Source organism: Macaca nemestrina, chromosome 5 (genome assembly GCF_043159975.1).
Source record: "Macaca nemestrina isolate mMacNem1 chromosome 5, mMacNem.hap1, whole genome shotgun sequence".
Taxonomy (NCBI): domain Eukaryota; kingdom Metazoa; phylum Chordata; class Mammalia; order Primates; family Cercopithecidae; genus Macaca; species Macaca nemestrina.
In genome coordinates, this window is record NC_092129.1 from 166064847 (window position 1) to 166082478 (window position 17632).

A 17632-nucleotide genomic window follows, 5' to 3' on the forward strand; every position below is an offset into this window, starting at 1 on the left:
ATACATATGTAACAAACCTACACGTTGTGCACATGTACCCTAGAATTAAAGTATAATTTTAAAAAATTGTTTTTAAATTGTCCAGACTGGAGTGTAGTGGTACGATCACGGCTCACTGCAGCCTCAACCTCCTGGGCTCAAGCAACCCTCCAACTTCAGCCTCCTGAGTAGCTGAAAACACAGGCATGCACCACCACACATTTTTTAATTTTTTTGTAGAGACAGGGTCTCACTATGTTGCCCAGGATAGTCTCAAACTCCTGGGCTCAAGCAGTAGCCCCACTTTGCCCCCAAAGTGCTGGGATTACAGGTATGAGCCACCACGCCCAGCCTTAAAATTGTTATTTGTACTTATTTTTATTTTTTTTAAACTGCATTATAAAATATTTTTAAACATTCATAAATCAAAAGAATATTATAGGGGTGGGTGTATAATATTTGGGAGGCCGAGGCGGGCAGATCACTTGAGGTCAAGAGTTTGAGACCAGCCTGGCCAACATGGTGAAACCCCGTCTCTACTAAAAATGCAAAACATTAGTCGGGCATGGTGCTGCATGCCTGTAATCCCAGCTACTCGGGAGGCTGAGACAGGAGAATCACTTGATCCCAGGAGGCAGAGGTTGCAGTGAGCCGAGATCGTGCTGCTGCACTGCAGCCTGGGCAACAGAGTAAAACTCTCTCTCTCTCTCAAAAAAAAAAAAAAAAAAAAAATATATATATATATATATATATAAAAGAAACTCCAAAATAACAATCACTTACATTAATAATTGACATTTAGCTGCTTTTACATAATCTTTTTTTTTTTTTTTGAGACAGAGTTTCACTCTTTCACCCAGGCTGGAGTGAAGTGGTGTGATCTCAGCTCACTGCAACCTCCACCCACCAGGTTCAAGCAATTCTCCTGCCTCAGCCTCCTGAGTAGCTGAGATTACAGGCGCCACCACCACATCTGGCCAATTTCTGTACTTTTAGTAGAGATAGGGTTTCACCATGTTGGCCAGGCTGGTCTCGAACTCCTGACCACAGGTGATCTGCCCGCCTTGGCCTCCCAAAGTGCTGGGATTACAGACATGAGCCACCACGCCCAGCCAAGTTTTTATTAAAAGCTCTTCCAGGGCCAGGTGTGGTGGCCCACGCCTGTAATCTCAGCACTCTGGGAGGCCCAGGTGGGAGGATCCCTTGAGTCAGGAGTTCAAGACCAGCCCAGGCAAGATAGTGAGCCCTTGTCTCTATTTTTTAAAATATTTTTTTAAATATTAAAATAACATCTTTAAAAAGCTCTTATGGGAAAATTTGTTGTCATTCTTCTCTCTTCAAATATATTAAGATATTTTGACCTTTTATAATAATGATTGCATGGACTGTGGAGGATAAACACACACACAGACACATACATAGCTAAGGCTTTTTTAAGGTCAATTAAGTGGCCGAACTTTTTTTAGGTCTTTTTGAGAAAGCATTCACGTAACAACCAAGGTTCTCCATAGCCTTATAAACACTGCCTTACAATCTATTTTTGGAAACACATCTGTTTGCCGCCATTACAGAACATTCTTCCCTTTACAAAAATGTAGGATTTCCTTGTTCAAAACGGAACAGCCATTTTTAGAGGAATATTTCTTCCACTTGTCTCAGAATTTTGCCAAGGTCTTCAGGAAATGCTTTTTAAAATTCCAAAGCGATACCTGCAGTGCTACCTGGAAAGCAGAGCCAGTGAGCAGGGAAATAAACCGTCTATCAGCAAGTGCTTCATGTGGAAATTGGACCTCCTCCTAGCTCACATGAAGGCGCTTTCCCTGGAGAAAGATTTTGCAGGTTATTGCTTTCCTTTCATTTTGAAGACTTTCTGGGAGACAACTGTACTCGGTGCAGGCAAAGATCTGTAAGAAGTATTTAATGAGGGCCTAGGAGGTCAGGAATCAGTTCAAAAGAGCAGACTTACATGCTGAACCTTAAATCATGAATTTTGAATCCTGAATCCTGAAGCAAAAAGGGCCTTTTCATTTCCAGGAATTGATGCTTTAATTAGTCACAGCTGCCTTAAACTCCAAGCAAGATTAGTTTGTTATTTTCCCTAGTTATCTGTCTTCATATTAACGTGACTAAAAGAAAAACATCTTTTTTTTTTCAGCCAGGCACAGTGGCTCACACCCATAATCCCAACACTTTGGGAGGCTGAGGCGGGGGGGGGGGATCACTTGAGGTCAGGAGTTTGAGACCAGCCTGGCCAACATGGCAAAACCCCATCTCTAATTAAACTACAAAAATTAGCTGGGCATGGTGGCGGGCGCCTGTAATTCCAGCTAATTGGGAGGCTGAGGCAGGACAATCACTTGAACCCGGGAGGCAGAGGTTGTTGTGAGCTGAGATCGTGTCACTGCATTCCAGCCTGGGCGACAGAGTGAAACTGTGTCTCAAAAAAGAAAAAGAAAAGAAAAACATTTTTTAAAAACTCCTTTACTGACAAGAGCACTGCCACGCCCGCACATCCCCAGTGAGGCCGGAGGGAGGCAGGAGTCAGAGGTGAGCAGGGTGCACTTATATCCTCAGTGGCGTGGAACAAAGACACACTAGAGTCTGACAGATTGGGAACCACAGGAAGAATCCACTGGGGCCTTTCTCCACCAGGTTCCACATGAGAATTAAGCCCTGATGCCCCATGGCATCCATTGTTCTAACGAATTAACTTCTCTCCTGTGCATTCAGAGTGGTGCTCATTACGTACCAACCTTAGAAAAAATGAAAAGAGTCGCTCACATCATTTTCAGTTTTCTGGAATTCAGAAGAGGAGCCTGAGCTGCGGAAGTCTTCAGAGCATCACGTTGGAAGGGCTGGGTAGAAAGCCTGGCAGAGACTCAGAAGCAAAATGTTGAGAGTTGACACTGAGTCGATTGCTTCGGTTCTCTAGGTCTGCAACCTCATGGGAAAGGAGTCTTTAAAGAAACACCTTGACATCCATGAACCCATTGCCCACAACCCCTCCAACTTGGTCACCCTAACCTCGGGCTCTAAGCCCTATTCTGACTGAATTAAGCCCAGCTAATTTTTTTTTTTTTTTTTTTTTTTTTGGTAGAGACGAGGTTTCAGCCTGTTGCCCAAGCTGGTCTCAAACTCCTGAGCTCAAGCCATCCGCCCGCTGAAGCCTCCCAAAGTGTGGGGATTACAGGCCTAAACCACCGTCCCTGGCCATGGTGAGTATTGGGGGGTGGGTGGGTAAGGAGGGGAGTGAGAGGGGATAGAACCAACTTTTTCTGGGTTTTTTGTTTTGTTTGAGATGGAGTCTCACTCTGTAGTGGCACGATCTTGGCTCACTGCAACCTCCACCTCACAGGTTCAAGCCATTCTCCTGCCTCAGCCTCCTGAGTAGCTGGGACTACAGGTGTGTGCCACCACACACTGCTCATTTTTATATATTTTTTATTTTATTTTATTTCGTTTTTTTGAGACGGAGTTTTGCTCTTATCACCTAGACTGGAGTGCTGTGGCACGATCTTGGCTCACTGCAACCTCTGCCTCCCGGGTTCAAGCAATTCTTCTGCCTCAGCCTCCCAAGTAGCTGGGATTACAGGTGGCCACCACCACACTTGGTTAATTTTTGTATTTTTAGTAGAGATGGGGTCTCACCGTGTTGGCCAGGCTGGTCTCAAACTCCTAACCTCAGGTGATCCACCCGCCTTGGCCTCCCAAAGTGCTGGGATTACAGGCATGAGCCACCGGGCCCAGCGTATATTTTTAGTAGAGACGGGGTTTCACCGTGTTAGCCAGGCTGGTCTTAAACTTGTGACCTCAGGTGATCTGCCCACCTGCGCCTCCCAAAGTGCTGGGATTACAGGTATAAGTCACCGTGCCTGGCCTGTATTTTGTATTGTATGTTTTCTTCAACATGTAACCAATCAGTATCTTGTCAATGTAGTCAGCTGATCAACTGACAAAAAAAGAAATGAAAAGAAAAAAGAAAAAACTTGTGATCATGCCGGGGAGCGGGTGAAGCCTATTTAGATACTCTCCTTCAAAGCAGCCACCTTGGGAGGCAACTCACACAGCAGTGACGGCATCTCCGCACTGGGGGGCTCTTCTTTTAGATCACCTTCGCTGCCCTGAGAGCAAGGCAGTGTGGTTTATTTTCATGCATACCTTGATTTTGGACCAACCCATATTTCCCAGCTGATTCACTCATCTTACTGCCAGACTTAACTGCAAATGACTTTAAATTACTTATGCAGGCCAGGCCTGGTGGCTCACACTTGTAATTCAACCACTTTGGGAGGCTGAACCAGGTGGATCACTTGAGGCCAGGAGTTTGAGACCAGCCTGGTCAACATGGTGAAACCCTGTCTCTACTAACAGTACAAAAATTAGTCAGGCATGGTGGTGCACACCTGTAACCCCAGCTGAGGCTGAGGCAGGAGAATCGCTTGAAACTGGGAGGCGGAGGTTGCAATGAGCCTAGATCAAACCACTGCACTCCAGCCTGGGTGACAGAGTGACAAAGTGAGACTCTCTCAAAAAAAAAAAAAAAAAAAAATTACTTATGCAATGAAGCCAGTCTTTCTTGATTTGTTACTGACCGGCTATGTGACTTTAGTGATGCCTTATCATTTATCTGTCTAAGGCAAAACAAATGGATTAAATAATCTCTAAGATTCCCTCCAACTTGAAAATACCAGGACTAGGTGATGGATGAAGACCTGCCAGTGCTGAGAGTGCTTACCAGAACGTGTCATAGGCTCTGAAGGAAAAAAAAATAGGGAACATCACAGTAATCCATGCATATACTTCCCTGCTGAGTATTTTGACGAGAACAGAGACCCAATTATTCAATTAATTCATTCAGTGAAACTTCCATTGAGAAGGTACTAGATGTCAAGTTCTGTGCCATGGATTGGAGATATTCAGATGAGCAAAGGAAGTTTCCTACCATCTTCAACAACAGTAATAATAAAATGAATACTTTTTACTGGGTTCCTTCCATGTGCCTGCCACTGTATGCACTTGAATTTTTTTCCCCCAGCTTTATTGAGGTATAATTCACAAATTAAAATTCAAGATATATCATACATATTATGTAATGATTACCATAATCAGATTAACACATCCATTACCACATATAATTACCATTGTGTGTGAATATATGTGTGTGTGGTGAGTACACTTTAAGATCTGCTCGCTTAGAAAATTTCAGGTAAACACTACAGCGTTATTAACCATAGCGACCATGCTATTCATCAGGCCCTCAGAACTTATTCATCTTTATAACTGAAAGTTTGTACCCTTTGACTGAATATGGAAACCTAAGTGTCCATCGATGGATGAATGGATCCATCTATTTCTCCTAGCCTCAGGCCCTTGGCAACCACCATTTGACTCTGCTTTTATGAATTTGACTTTTTAATTTTTTAGTTTTTATTTTATGTATTTTTTGAGACAGGATCTGGCTCTGTCGCCCAGGATGGAGTGCAGTGACTTAATCGTGGCTCACTGAAACCTCTACCTCCTGGGCTCAAGTCATCCTCCCACTTCAGCCTCACAAGTAGCTAGGACTACAGGCACATGCCACCAGGCCAGACTAGTTTTGTTTTGTTTTGTTTTGCTTTTTTCTATTTTTGGGTGTTTCACTATGTTGCCCAGGTTGGTCTCGAACTCCTGAGCTCAAGTGATCCACCCACCTTGGCCTCCCAAATTGATGAGATTATAGATGTGAGCTACCACACCCAACAGAGTTCAACTTTTTTAGATTCCACATATAAGACAGTATTTCTTTCTGTGTCTGGCTTATTTCACTTAGCATAATGTCCTCCAGGTTCATCCATGTTGTCACAAATGGCAGGATTTTCTTCTTTGTTATGGCTGAATGTGATTCAACTGTGTGTGTGTGTGTGTGTGTGTGTGTATCTATTCATTCATCAATGGACACTTACATTTCCGCATTTTGGTTACTGTGAACAATGCCATAATGAACATGGGAGTGAAGATATCTTTTCAACATACTGATTTTATTTTATTTTTTTATTTTTTAAATTTTCTTGAAGAGTCTAGCTCTGTCACCCAGGCCGGAATGCAGTGGTGCGATCTTGGCTCACTCTTACTGCAGCCTCCGCCTCCTGGGTTCAAGTGATTCTTAAGCCTCAGCCTCCCAAGTAGCTGGGATTATAGGTGTGCACCACCACACCCAGCTAATTTTTGTATTTTTTGTAGAGACGGGGTTTCGCCATGTTGCCCAGGCTGGTCTCAAACTCCTGACCTCAGGTGATCTGCCCAAAGTGACCTCCCAAAGTGCTGAGATTACAGGCAAGAGCCACTGTGCCTGACCAACATACTGATTTTATTTTCTTTGGATATATACCGAAAAGTGAGACTGCTGGATCATGTGGTAGCTCCATTATTAATTTTTTGAGGAGCCTCCCTACTACTGTTTTCCATAATGGCTGCACCAATATACCTTCCCACCAACAGTATACAAGAGTTTCCTTTTCTCTACATCTTCACCAACATTTATCTCTTTTCTTTTTTTTTTGATAACAGCCATCCTAACAAGTGTAAGGTGATATGTCACTGTGGCTGTGGTTTGCATTTCTCTAACGATTAGTAATGTTGAACACCTTTTCATATTCATATACCTAGTCCTTTGTATGTCTTTTTCTGGAAAGTGTCTATTCATATTCAGGTCCTTTGCCCCCACCTTTCTTTTTTAGATGGGGTCTCTGTCACACAGCAAGCTGGAGTGCAGTAGTGTGATCATTAACTCACTGCAGCCTCAAATTCCTGGGCTTAAGGGATCCTCCTGCCTCAGCCTCCCAAGTAGCTGGGACTACAAGTGCATATTACTGTGCCTGGCTAATCTTTGTCCAGTTTTTAATCAGATTATTTTGTTTTTTGCTATTGAGTTGTGTCACTCGCTAATTCCTTAAGAAACAGTCCAATGGGGGAACAAACAGTCAAACGAATGGATGAAGACACACTGTGATAATGAAAGCTAACATTAATGCTTACTGTGTGAAGGCACAATGCTGGTCACTTTACACGGTGTGATGGCGTGATCATTAATTTTATGTGTCAACTTGACTGTGTCATGGGGTGCCAAATATTTGGTTAAACATGATTTCTGGGTGTGTCTGTGAGAGTGTGTTTGGATGAGATTAGCGTTTGGGAGACTGAGTAATGCAGATGACCCTCCCCAAAGTGTGTGGGCACTATTCAATCTGTTCAGGGTCTGATTAGAACAAACAAGGCAGAGGAAGACTGAATTCACTCTCTGCCTTGCTGCTTGAGCTGGGACATCAGTCCTCTCCTGCCCTTGGACTGGGACGCACACCATTAGTGCTACTGGTTCTCAGACCTTCAGACTTGGACTATATTTAAACCACTAGTTTTCCAGGGTCTCCAGCTTGCAGATGGCAGATCGTGGCATTTCTCAGCCTCCATATTTGTGTGAACCAATTCTTTATAATAAATCTCTTTATATCCTATTGTTTTTGTTTCTCTGGAGAACGATGACTAGGAGATTATCTCATTTCATAAATGAGATAATAATAATAAAACTGCAAAGGAGTTGTATTATTAGTGACATTTTGTGGATGAGGAATCTGAGGTATAGAGAATGTGTGTAACTTGCCCAGGGTCATGCACAGAGCCGGTATGTAAGGTTAAAAGTGGTTGCTCCAGACCAGGAATGGTGGTTTATGCCTGTAATCTCAACACTTAGGGAGGACTGCTTGAAGCTAGGACTTAGAGACCATCCTGGGCAACATAGCAAGAGTTCATTTCTAAAATAAATAAATAAAGTTAAATAAACTTTTTTAAAAAGTGCTTGCTCCGGAGGGCTAGGACAGGAGGGAGAAAAGGATGGGCAATGGCTGATAATTTTACAAATCTTTCTACACTATTTGATACTTGAAGTGTGTGAGGGTGTCATGGCATATGTTATTCACAAGTCTATTCACAAGTCTAGAAGCAGACAAAAGTCCCTGAAGAAGGAAGGGACAGGGCAGCAGGGTGTCCAAAGTGGCCTGGGAACAGCATCAAAGAAAGGCTTTTCCAGCCCAAGACTTTCCCTGGGGTCATTTGTCCTTTCCTTCCATTTCATTAAGGTGCTGCGACCTTCTACGGTCTGGGGACAGGACATTTTGTTTATGATTCATAGGTGACAAGATAGTTCAAAAGAATCTCCATTCCCTGCCCCCATGTTTTCCACATCATGTCTTTATGTGTCATTGACTGTGCTTAGTCCACACAGTCTCACAGTTGTGTAAACCAGTTTGGTGGGAAGTGGCAATTCCCATCCTGAGAGAGACTTCATGTTGGAGAGGACATTTAAGCTGGATCCAAAAGGTTCACAGGGTAGTTTGCCAAGCAGGGAAAGAGAATGCCTTAATCAGGTATCACTGGGTTGCAAGAAATGGAGATGAATTCAAACTAGCCGAAGAGAAAAGAAGGCAGGAAAAGAAGACAGTAACTTGAATTCCCAACTTTCCAGACCCAGGCTACAGCCCTGCAGCAACCAACACTTACAAAGTGTTCTGAAGGTGTGGAACAGCAGTCCAGTCTTTGTCTCCTCCACACTGGACCCACAAACTCCTACTTCCTCCTTTGGCCACTTCCTATGGTTGATTAGACATGGTTCCCATCTGGAAGGGAAACAGAAGGTAGGATCATAGGAGTAGGAGATCATGTGGAGATGCAGTCCATATCTATTTTTCTGCCAAATGAAAGAAAATATCCTTTCTGAATGAACCACAGTAGTGGAGAAAGTTTGGTGGATCTGAGGAAGTTAACTATCAATTCCCACCACACACAGGACCTGAAAATACCAAATTTCCTCCTTCTTTTCTCAGTGTCCCACCACCCGTGACTCTCTCCCTCCTCCACGCTGCTGGTCACTGTCTCTCCCCTGTATGCTCATCCCATGTACTCAGTTGACCCAGCATTTTCTAAAGTCTGTCAATACTTTTTTTTTTTTTTTGAGACAGAGTCTTGCTCTGTCACCCAAGTTGGAGTGCGATGGCTTACTGAGCTCACTGCAATCTCTGCTTCCTGGTTTCAAGCAATTCTCTTGCCTCAGCCTCCTGAGTAGCTGGGATTATAGGAACCCACCACCATGCCTGGCTAATTTTTTGTATTTTTAGTAGAGATGGGGTTTCACCATGTTGGTCAGGCCGGTCTCGAACACCTGACCTCAGGTGATCCATCCACCTCTGCCTCCCAAAGTGCTGGGATTACAGGCGTGAGCCACCGCGCCTGGCCAGACTGTCAACACTTCTGATTCCTCTGTTTCTTCTCTCTTTATCAGGTACCCCTTCTCCCCCCCAACAAATTCTGACTTTTAACGGAACCCGTATTCACTTAGAAGACAAGACAATGATAGCTAACCTCTGCTTGGTTGGCTATCACTGGGACATGGAACAAGGACATATGCAAAGGGGTCTGAGGTGGTCATTTTTCATTATATGTACAGAGAAAGACAACAAAACTCATGTAGAGAGAGAGAAGAAGAAGAAATTAAATACAGAGAATGGGATGAAAGACCGCAGAGCTGAAAAGAAAGAAGGTAGTAACTTAAATTCCCAACTTTCTAGACCCTGGCTACAGCCCTTCATGAGATGTGGTAACTTTTCAAGGATGTGTTCTTCCAATGTATTTCTCTTTTCGCTTCAGCTAGTTTGAATTTGTCTGTGTCTTCCAACTCAGTGATACCTGATTAAGGCATTCTCTTTCTCTGCTTGGCAAACTACCCCCTCAACCTTTAAGATCCAGCTCGAATGACCTCTCCAATGTGAAGTCTCCCTCAAGATGGGAATTGTCACTTCCCACCAAACTGGTGTGTGTCTCCCACTTTATATTGCATCTGGCTGTCCTCCCTTGCCAGGGAACCCCTTGAGGGCCGAGAAAGTGCTGTTCCTGAATTCCCAGCAACTCTCACAGTATCTCAGATGCTGCCACGCAGTACACATTTGATAAAAGAATGGATTCGCTGGCAGATGGGTAGAGAGAGCTCTTCTACTTTCTGCCCGTGATGTGTAGAATAAAAGCTAAAGTTCACTTGGTCCCCTGCACTCCTTAGGAGCAGCTGAGTTCTCACAATTTCCAATCTGAAGTCTTCACATATGGATAAATCCTTCAGGAAAGGCCTATGTTTCGTTTTGGCCTTCTTCTTTCTTCTCACTTTGTTTTAGTTGTGGCTAGTTCCAAATGATTCCAAACTTATACAACAGCCAGGGACAATCCCTCTCCCATCACAATGTGGGCTGGAGCCTAGTCAACCTATTCCTAAATGCCAGTCCAGGCCTGGGCTACTTCAGAATCAGGCCAGCCCAGACCTCCAAATCTCTGCCTAAGGGAAGATTCTGGCATCTGAGATGGTTCCAAAGGATGCTCAGCCAGGTGTGGGATCCTGGAGAGGTTATCATGCTTATGAGGCTGGCTTATGGGTCTGTGCATTGTTAGAGACCACAGACCCTATTCTGATCAGATGCCTGTCTTGCGCAGAAGAGGGCAAGGGAAGAGGGCTCTGCCAACCTGGGGCACAGACGGGTATCTCCATCAAGAGATGTGTCCTGAACTTTCTCTTCCTTACCATTGTCCCTGCTGTTATCCCGCTTCTGACCCTCCTCACTTCTAGCTTGGACATTCCATTCCCAAATAATTTTCAGTGTCTGATTTCTCTGGGGTCAACTCTTTTGTATACAATACTTGATTAGATTCCTAAAGCACAGCATTTCATTGTTTTCCTGCCTACGTGCTTAGTTCCTGCTAGTCTCTGCTCTTCCACAGCTATTCATATTGAAATTCTATTGCCTGTAATCCCAGCACTTTGGGAGGCCGAGGCTGCCAGATCACTTGAGGTTGGGAGTTTGAGACTAGCCTGGCCAACATGGTGAAACCATGTCTCTACTAAAAGTACAAAAATTAGCTGGGCGTGGTAGTGTGCACCTGTAGTCCCAGTTACTCGGCAGGCTGAGGCAGAAGAATCGCTTGAACTTGGGAGGCGGAGGTTGCAGTGAGTTGAGATCGCACCACTGCACTCTAGCCTGGTTGACAGAGTGAGACTCCATATTAAAAAAATATATATACACACACACACACACATATATATACATACATATATATATACACACACACACACATATATATATATCCTTTCCTCAATAACAAGAGCTACAACAATACCAATAACAACTACCATTTGTTGAATGTCTGTTACCTATGTGCCAGTCACCACACCAGGAATTTTACATACATTATCTCATTTAATCCTCACAAGAACCCTGTAAAATGGGTACTATGATACCCATTTGACATGCAAGAGAACCAAGGCTTGCATGTCCAAGGTAAACACAAAAAGTAACTAACAGAGGCTGAGCTAGGTGCCATGGCTCATGTCTGTAATCCCAGCACGTTGGAAGGGTGAGGTGGGTGGATTACTTGAGTTCAGGAGTTCAAGACCAGCCAACATGGCAAAACTCTGTCTCCACAAAAAAAATACAAAAATTAGATGGGTGTAGTGGCACGCACCTGTAGTCTCAGGTACTCGGGAGGCTGAAGTGGGAGGATCACTTGAGCCTGGGAGGTTGAGGTTGCAGTGAGCCGAGACTGTGCCAGGGCACTCCAGTCTAGGCAACAGAGTGAGACCCTTCTTTAAAAAAAAGAAAAAAAAGTTACAGAGGCTGGAAAACAAACCACAGTGGGTCTGACATCAAAATCTGCTTTTCCTACTCTGCTACTCTGAGTCCAGTTTCCTTTACTCCTGACTTTTTTTTTTTCGTCTTTTTTTTTTTTTTTCCTTTTTGTGGAGAACGGGGTCTCGCTATACTACCCAGGCAGGTCTTGAACTCCTGGGCTCAAGCTATCCTCCCGCCTCTGCCTCCCTGAGAGCTGGGATTACAGGCGTGAGCCACCGCGCCCGGCCTACTCCTTACTTTTTTTTTTTTAGACAGAGTCTCGCTCTGTTGCCCAGGCTTGAATGCAGTGGTATAATCTCAGCTCACTGCAACCTCTGCCTCCTGGGTTCAAGCAATTCTCCTGCCTCAGCCTCCCATGTAGCTGAGACTACAGGTGTGTACCACCACACCTGGCTAATTTTTGTATTTTTAGTAGAGACAGAGTTTCACCATGTTGGCCAGGCTGGTCTTGAACTCCTGACCTCAGGTGATCCACCCGCCTTGACCTCCCAATATGCTGGGATTACAGGCATGAGCCACCGTGCCTGGCCTACCCCTCACTTCTGTCAAAAGAATTATCATCTTTTCTATCTCCCATTAATTTTGTAACTCTTTTGTGGAGACTACATATTGCATTGAACTGTAAAGCATAATACTAACTCAGTATTGTTTATATTGCTTATATTTTTTGTGCCAGAAAAATAGAGATGAGTCAAGGCAAATCCATTATCACCCTTAGAAAAACCACTCACATGCACATTCCAATTATGTAGGTCGGCAGCTTTATTTCAGAAAACACATCTGAAGCAGTCACACTGTAGAAGTGAGAGCCGTGGTTTTTGAAGACCTGCATTTAAATCCCAAGGCCATCACTTCCTAGGTATGTGACCTTGGGCAAGTTGCTTAAATTGTCTCTTTACTTTTCACCGGTCAGTTATAATGAAGGATGACAGTAATAGTGTGTGCCTCATAGGGTTATTGTGAGGATTAAATAATGGAACTATGCTTGGTAAGTAGTCAGTGTTTAATAAATGTTATCTACTGTTAACTGTTGTGAAATGTAAATGTTCTTGTGATAAATGGTTTGGAGTCCCCCCCTGGGGGAGAATTCTTTTTCCCTGTTCCATTGCTGCTTGGCTTGACCGTGTGACTTGCTTTGTCCAACGAAAATTAAGAAAGGATGTGTACCATTTCTTTTTCTTTCTTTCTTTCTTTCTTTTTTTTTTTTTTTTGAGACAGAGTCTTGCTGTGTTGTCCAAGCTGGAGTGCAGTGGCATGATCTTAGCTCACTGCAATAGCCACTTCCCGGGGTTCAAGCAATTCTCCTGCCTCAGCCTCCCAAATACCTGGGATCACAGGCACCTGCTACCACGCTTGGCTAATTTTTTGTATTTTTAGTAGAGATGAGGTTTCACCATGTTAGCCAGGCTGGTCTCAAAGTCCTGATCTGCCCACCTCAGCCTCCCAAAGTACTGGGATTACAGGCATGAGCCACTGTGCCCAGCCAATGTGTACCATTTCTGAGCAAAACTTGAGGAGCTATTGTGTGGTCTGCCACCCTCTCCTTTCCTTCTGTTACAAAACCAGCGTTGTTTCAGCTAGGGGCTGTTTCGTTAGCCTAGGACTCAGAAAGAAAATGATAGAAGCAAAACCACAAGCAGGCTGTGATGGACAAGTCATGCGTGTAGGGCATAAAGCTTTGTGTAAGCCACTGAGATTCAAGAGTTGTTGGTCACCATACCTTAGCCTACGCTGACTCATGGTTGTTAAACTAGGTTTATAGAAAGCCTCTTATTTAAAAGTATTTGCCTGTTCTATGATTATTCTTTGATTCTCTGCAGACTTAAGACATTAGCAATTTTTAGATCAGCCTGGCAGGCTGATCTGCTGCTTCTGACTGAAATAGCTTTGGAACTTAGTCTTACATCTGAAATGGGATGATTCCAGAGTCCTTGGGATGTTTGTTATCTATCAGTTGTCTGCCAGTTCCTCAGAACCCATGGTGTTTCCGGTTTCTAAAGTAAAGCTATGCTAACAAGCTCTTCCTGACAAAGGAGCATAGACCAGGGCCCTCTTAGTGACTAGTACGCATGGCTGTATTCACTGGCATATGGTGGTCTGTGGGCATTGTAGGGATAGCTGATGGCTGGGCCAGAGTGCTCTGTCAAGGAAGCCTCACTGGTCTTTCCATACCTCAGCCCCAGTCCAGGGCCTCTAGCCAGGCTGGGCCAGCCCTCTGATGGGCCTTTACCTATATGCAGTGGGCCCACACTCTGGGCTGCTTCTCCTTGCTGACTCCAGAATGGGACATTGTCTGTCCAGCATCCCAAACTTTCCTGTTGTCATGATAGAAAAGTCCTTGCATCCCTCCCAAGTAGCTGGGACTACAGGCACACACCACTAGATTGTTGTTTTAAGACACTAAATTTTGGTGGGATTTACTACAACAGTAACCAAAACAGCTCTAGGGGAACGGAAACAGTTCTAGGGGAACGGAAGTCTTCAGAAGGATGTGAAAGCCAGTCTCAAGTATCTGAGGGGCTTCAGGTATAGCAGGAGTTAGATTTGGAGGCTGGGCATGGTGGCTCATGCCTGTAATCCCAGCACTTTGGGAGGCTGAGGCAGGTGGATCACTTGAGGTCAGGAGTTTGAGACCAGCCTGGCCAACATGGCGAAACCCCTTCCCTACTAAAAATACAAAAAATTAACCATGTGTGGTGGTATGTGCCTGTAATCTCAGTTACTCGGGAGGCTGAGGCAGGAGAATCACTTGAACCTGGGAGGCAGAGGTTGCAGTGAGCTGAGGTTGCGCCACTGCACTCCAGCCTGGGTGATACAGCAAGACTCCGTCTCAAAAAAAATTTGGCGTGGGAAGCACAAGGAGGCAGCACTTCTGTCACTGGGTGGAATGCCCAGGGATGCAAATCTGATTCTTCACCGAGGCCTTTCCTAGGCGAAGAACTTGATGAGTCCCCTGACTGAATTCAGCTTCTCTTCAAATTTGAGCACTCTGTCACCAGAATTCAAGCACAGAATGGGTGGCCACTTTGGGGGCTGCTGTAAAAAGGTCCACAGGACCCCCAAAGGCACCTTCAAACTCTAAAAAGGCATAATTCCTAATGATGTAAGGCTAAACTGATTTGAAAAATAAATGTTTAGTAAACACATTTTTTTTTTTTTTTTTTTTTTTTTTTGAGAGAGAGAGTCTTAGTCTGTCACCCAGGCTGGAGTGCAGTGGCTTGATCTTGGCTCACTGCAACCTCTTGTCTCCTGGGTTCAAACAATTCTTATACCTCAGCTTCCCAAGTAGCTGGGATTACAGTCATGTGCCACCATGCCCAGATAATTTTTTTGTATTTTTAGTAGAGACAGAGATTCACTGGATTGGCCAGGCTGGTCTTGAACTCCTGGACTCAAGTGATCCGCCCACCTCAGTCTCCCAAAATGCTGGGATTACAGGTATGGGCCACCATGCCCAACTAGTAAACTCTTCATAGAAGAGGTGAGGACTAATCTGGTCTTTAAAGTTGGAAAGGGTTGGGAAAGCAGAAAGAAGAGTCATTCTGCAAAGAAGCAGTGGGAACTGTTTTTTTTTTTTTTTTTTGAGACGGAGTCTTGTTCTGTCGCCCAGGCAGGAGTGCAGTGGCTCAATCTTGGCTTACTGCAAGGTCCGCCTCCCGGGTTCACGCCATTCTCCTGCCCCAGCCTCCCGAGTAGCTGGCACTACAGGCGCCTGCCACTGCGCCCGGCTAATTTTTTGTATTTTTAGTAGAGACAGGGTTTCACTGTGGTCTCGATCTCCTGACCTCGTGATCTGCCCGCCTCGGCTTCCCAAAGTGCTGGGATTATAGGCGTGAGCCACCGCGCCTAGCCAGGAACTGCTTTTTTAACCTGTAACACCAAATGAATCATGCCCCTCTCACCTTAAGACCTATTCTTCTCATCCATTCATGGTGTTATGGGCCATCATCCTCCCAATCCCTTTCTCAGTCACTTGCAATCCTTCCCCTCCCTCAATCCTCACATCCCATTGGTTGCTAAATTGTTCCACTTTTCTCGCTGCAGTAAGTTCTGCATCTGTTCCTTCTGCTCCATTTGTGCTATCATTGGCTTTGTTCACGCTATCATCATCACCTCTCATCTGGATGACTACAATAGCCCTCTGGATGGATACAGTGTTGCCAAATTAATTACCCTGAATCAATGCTCTGAATATGTCAATCCCTGGCTCCAAATTCAAATGCTTCATTCAGTTCCTATTGCCTTTGCAATAAACATGAAATTTCTCAGGCACTCAAGGCTTTCATGATCTGGCAGAGAATGAGGGACAAGGAGAAAATGAGACAGAGAGGGGATTGATTAAATTTTGTATAACCAACCTTCCTTCCTTCCTTCCCTCCTCCTTTTTCTTTCTTTCTTCCTTCCTCTCTTTCTTTTTTTTTGAGACTGAGTCTACCCTGTTGCCCAGGCTGGAGTGCAGTGGTACAATCATGGCTCACTGCAGCCTTGACCTAGGCTTTCTAGCAATCCCCCTGCTTCAGCCTCCCAAGTAGCTGGAACCACAGGCACATGCCATCACGCCTGGCTAATTTTTTATTTTTTGTAGAGATAGAGTCTCCCTATGTTGCCCAGGCTGGTCTCAAACTCCTGGGTTCAAGTGATCCTCCCACCTTGGCCTCCCAAAGTGCTGAGACTTCAGGCATAAGCCACTGCCCCTGGCCTCTGTATTAGTTTCTTAAGACTGCTGTAACAAATGACCATGAACTGGGTGGCATAAGACAACAGAAATTTAGTGTCTCACAGTTCTGGTGGCTAGAAGTCTCAAATCAAGGTGTCAGCAGAGCCACGTTTCCTCTGGAGGCTTCCTTTCCTCTTCCTAGCTTCTGCTGGCTCCTGGCAAACCTTGGCTTGTGACTGTATCACTCCAATCTCTGCCTCTGTCTTCACATGGTCTTCCTCCCTGTGTATCCAAATCCCCCTCTCCTTTCTCTAATAAAGACACTAGTCAGGCCAGGCGCGGTGGCTCATACCTGTAATCCCAACACTTTGGGAGGCCGAGGTGGGTGGATCACCTGAGGTCAGAAGTTCGAGAGCAGCCTGGGCAACATGGCAAAACCCCATCTCTACTAAAAATACAAACATTAGCTAGGCATGATGGCACACGCCTGTAGTCCCAACTACTTGGGAGGCTGAGGCAGGAAAATTGCTTGAACCTGGAAGTGGAGGTTGCAGTGAGTTGAGATCATGCCACTGAACTCCAGCCTGGGCGACAGAGCGAGACTCTGTCTCAAAAAAAAAAAAAAAAAAAAAAAAAAAAAAAAGACACTAGTCATTGGATTTAGGGCCCATCCTAACCCAGTATGGCCTCATCCTAACTTAATTATTTCTGCCAAGACCCTGTTTCCAAATAAGGTCACATTCACAGGTACTGGAGGTTATGGCTTGTACATACCTTTTTGGGAGATACAAATTCAACCCTCTACAATTCCCATTGACAGAAACTGCCAGAGCAATGGCTTAGCATAGGGATGGCATCTTGCTTGTGAAAAGGTCCTGGATAAAGTGAAGAATTTCAGGAATGGTGGGAGGTAATATTAAATAGGGTAGGCCAGAGTGGTTTTTTGTTTGTTTACTTGTTTGTTTTTGAGACGGAGTTTGGCTCTTGTTGCCCAGGCTGGAGTGCAGCGGCATGATCTCAGCTCACCACAACCTCTGCCTCCTGGGTTCAGGCGATTCTCCTGTCTCAGCCTCCCTAGTAGCTGAGATTACAGGCATGTGCCACCATGCCTGGCTAATTTTGTAATTTTAGTAGAGATGGGGTTTCTCCATGTTGGTCAGGTGGGTCTGGGACTCCCGACCTCAGTTGATCTGCCCGCCTCGGCGTCCCAAAGTGCTGGGATTACAGGCATGAGCCACTGCGCCCAGCCTGAGAGTTTTTTGAACAATAGAATAGCATGCATGATTAACGGATAAAG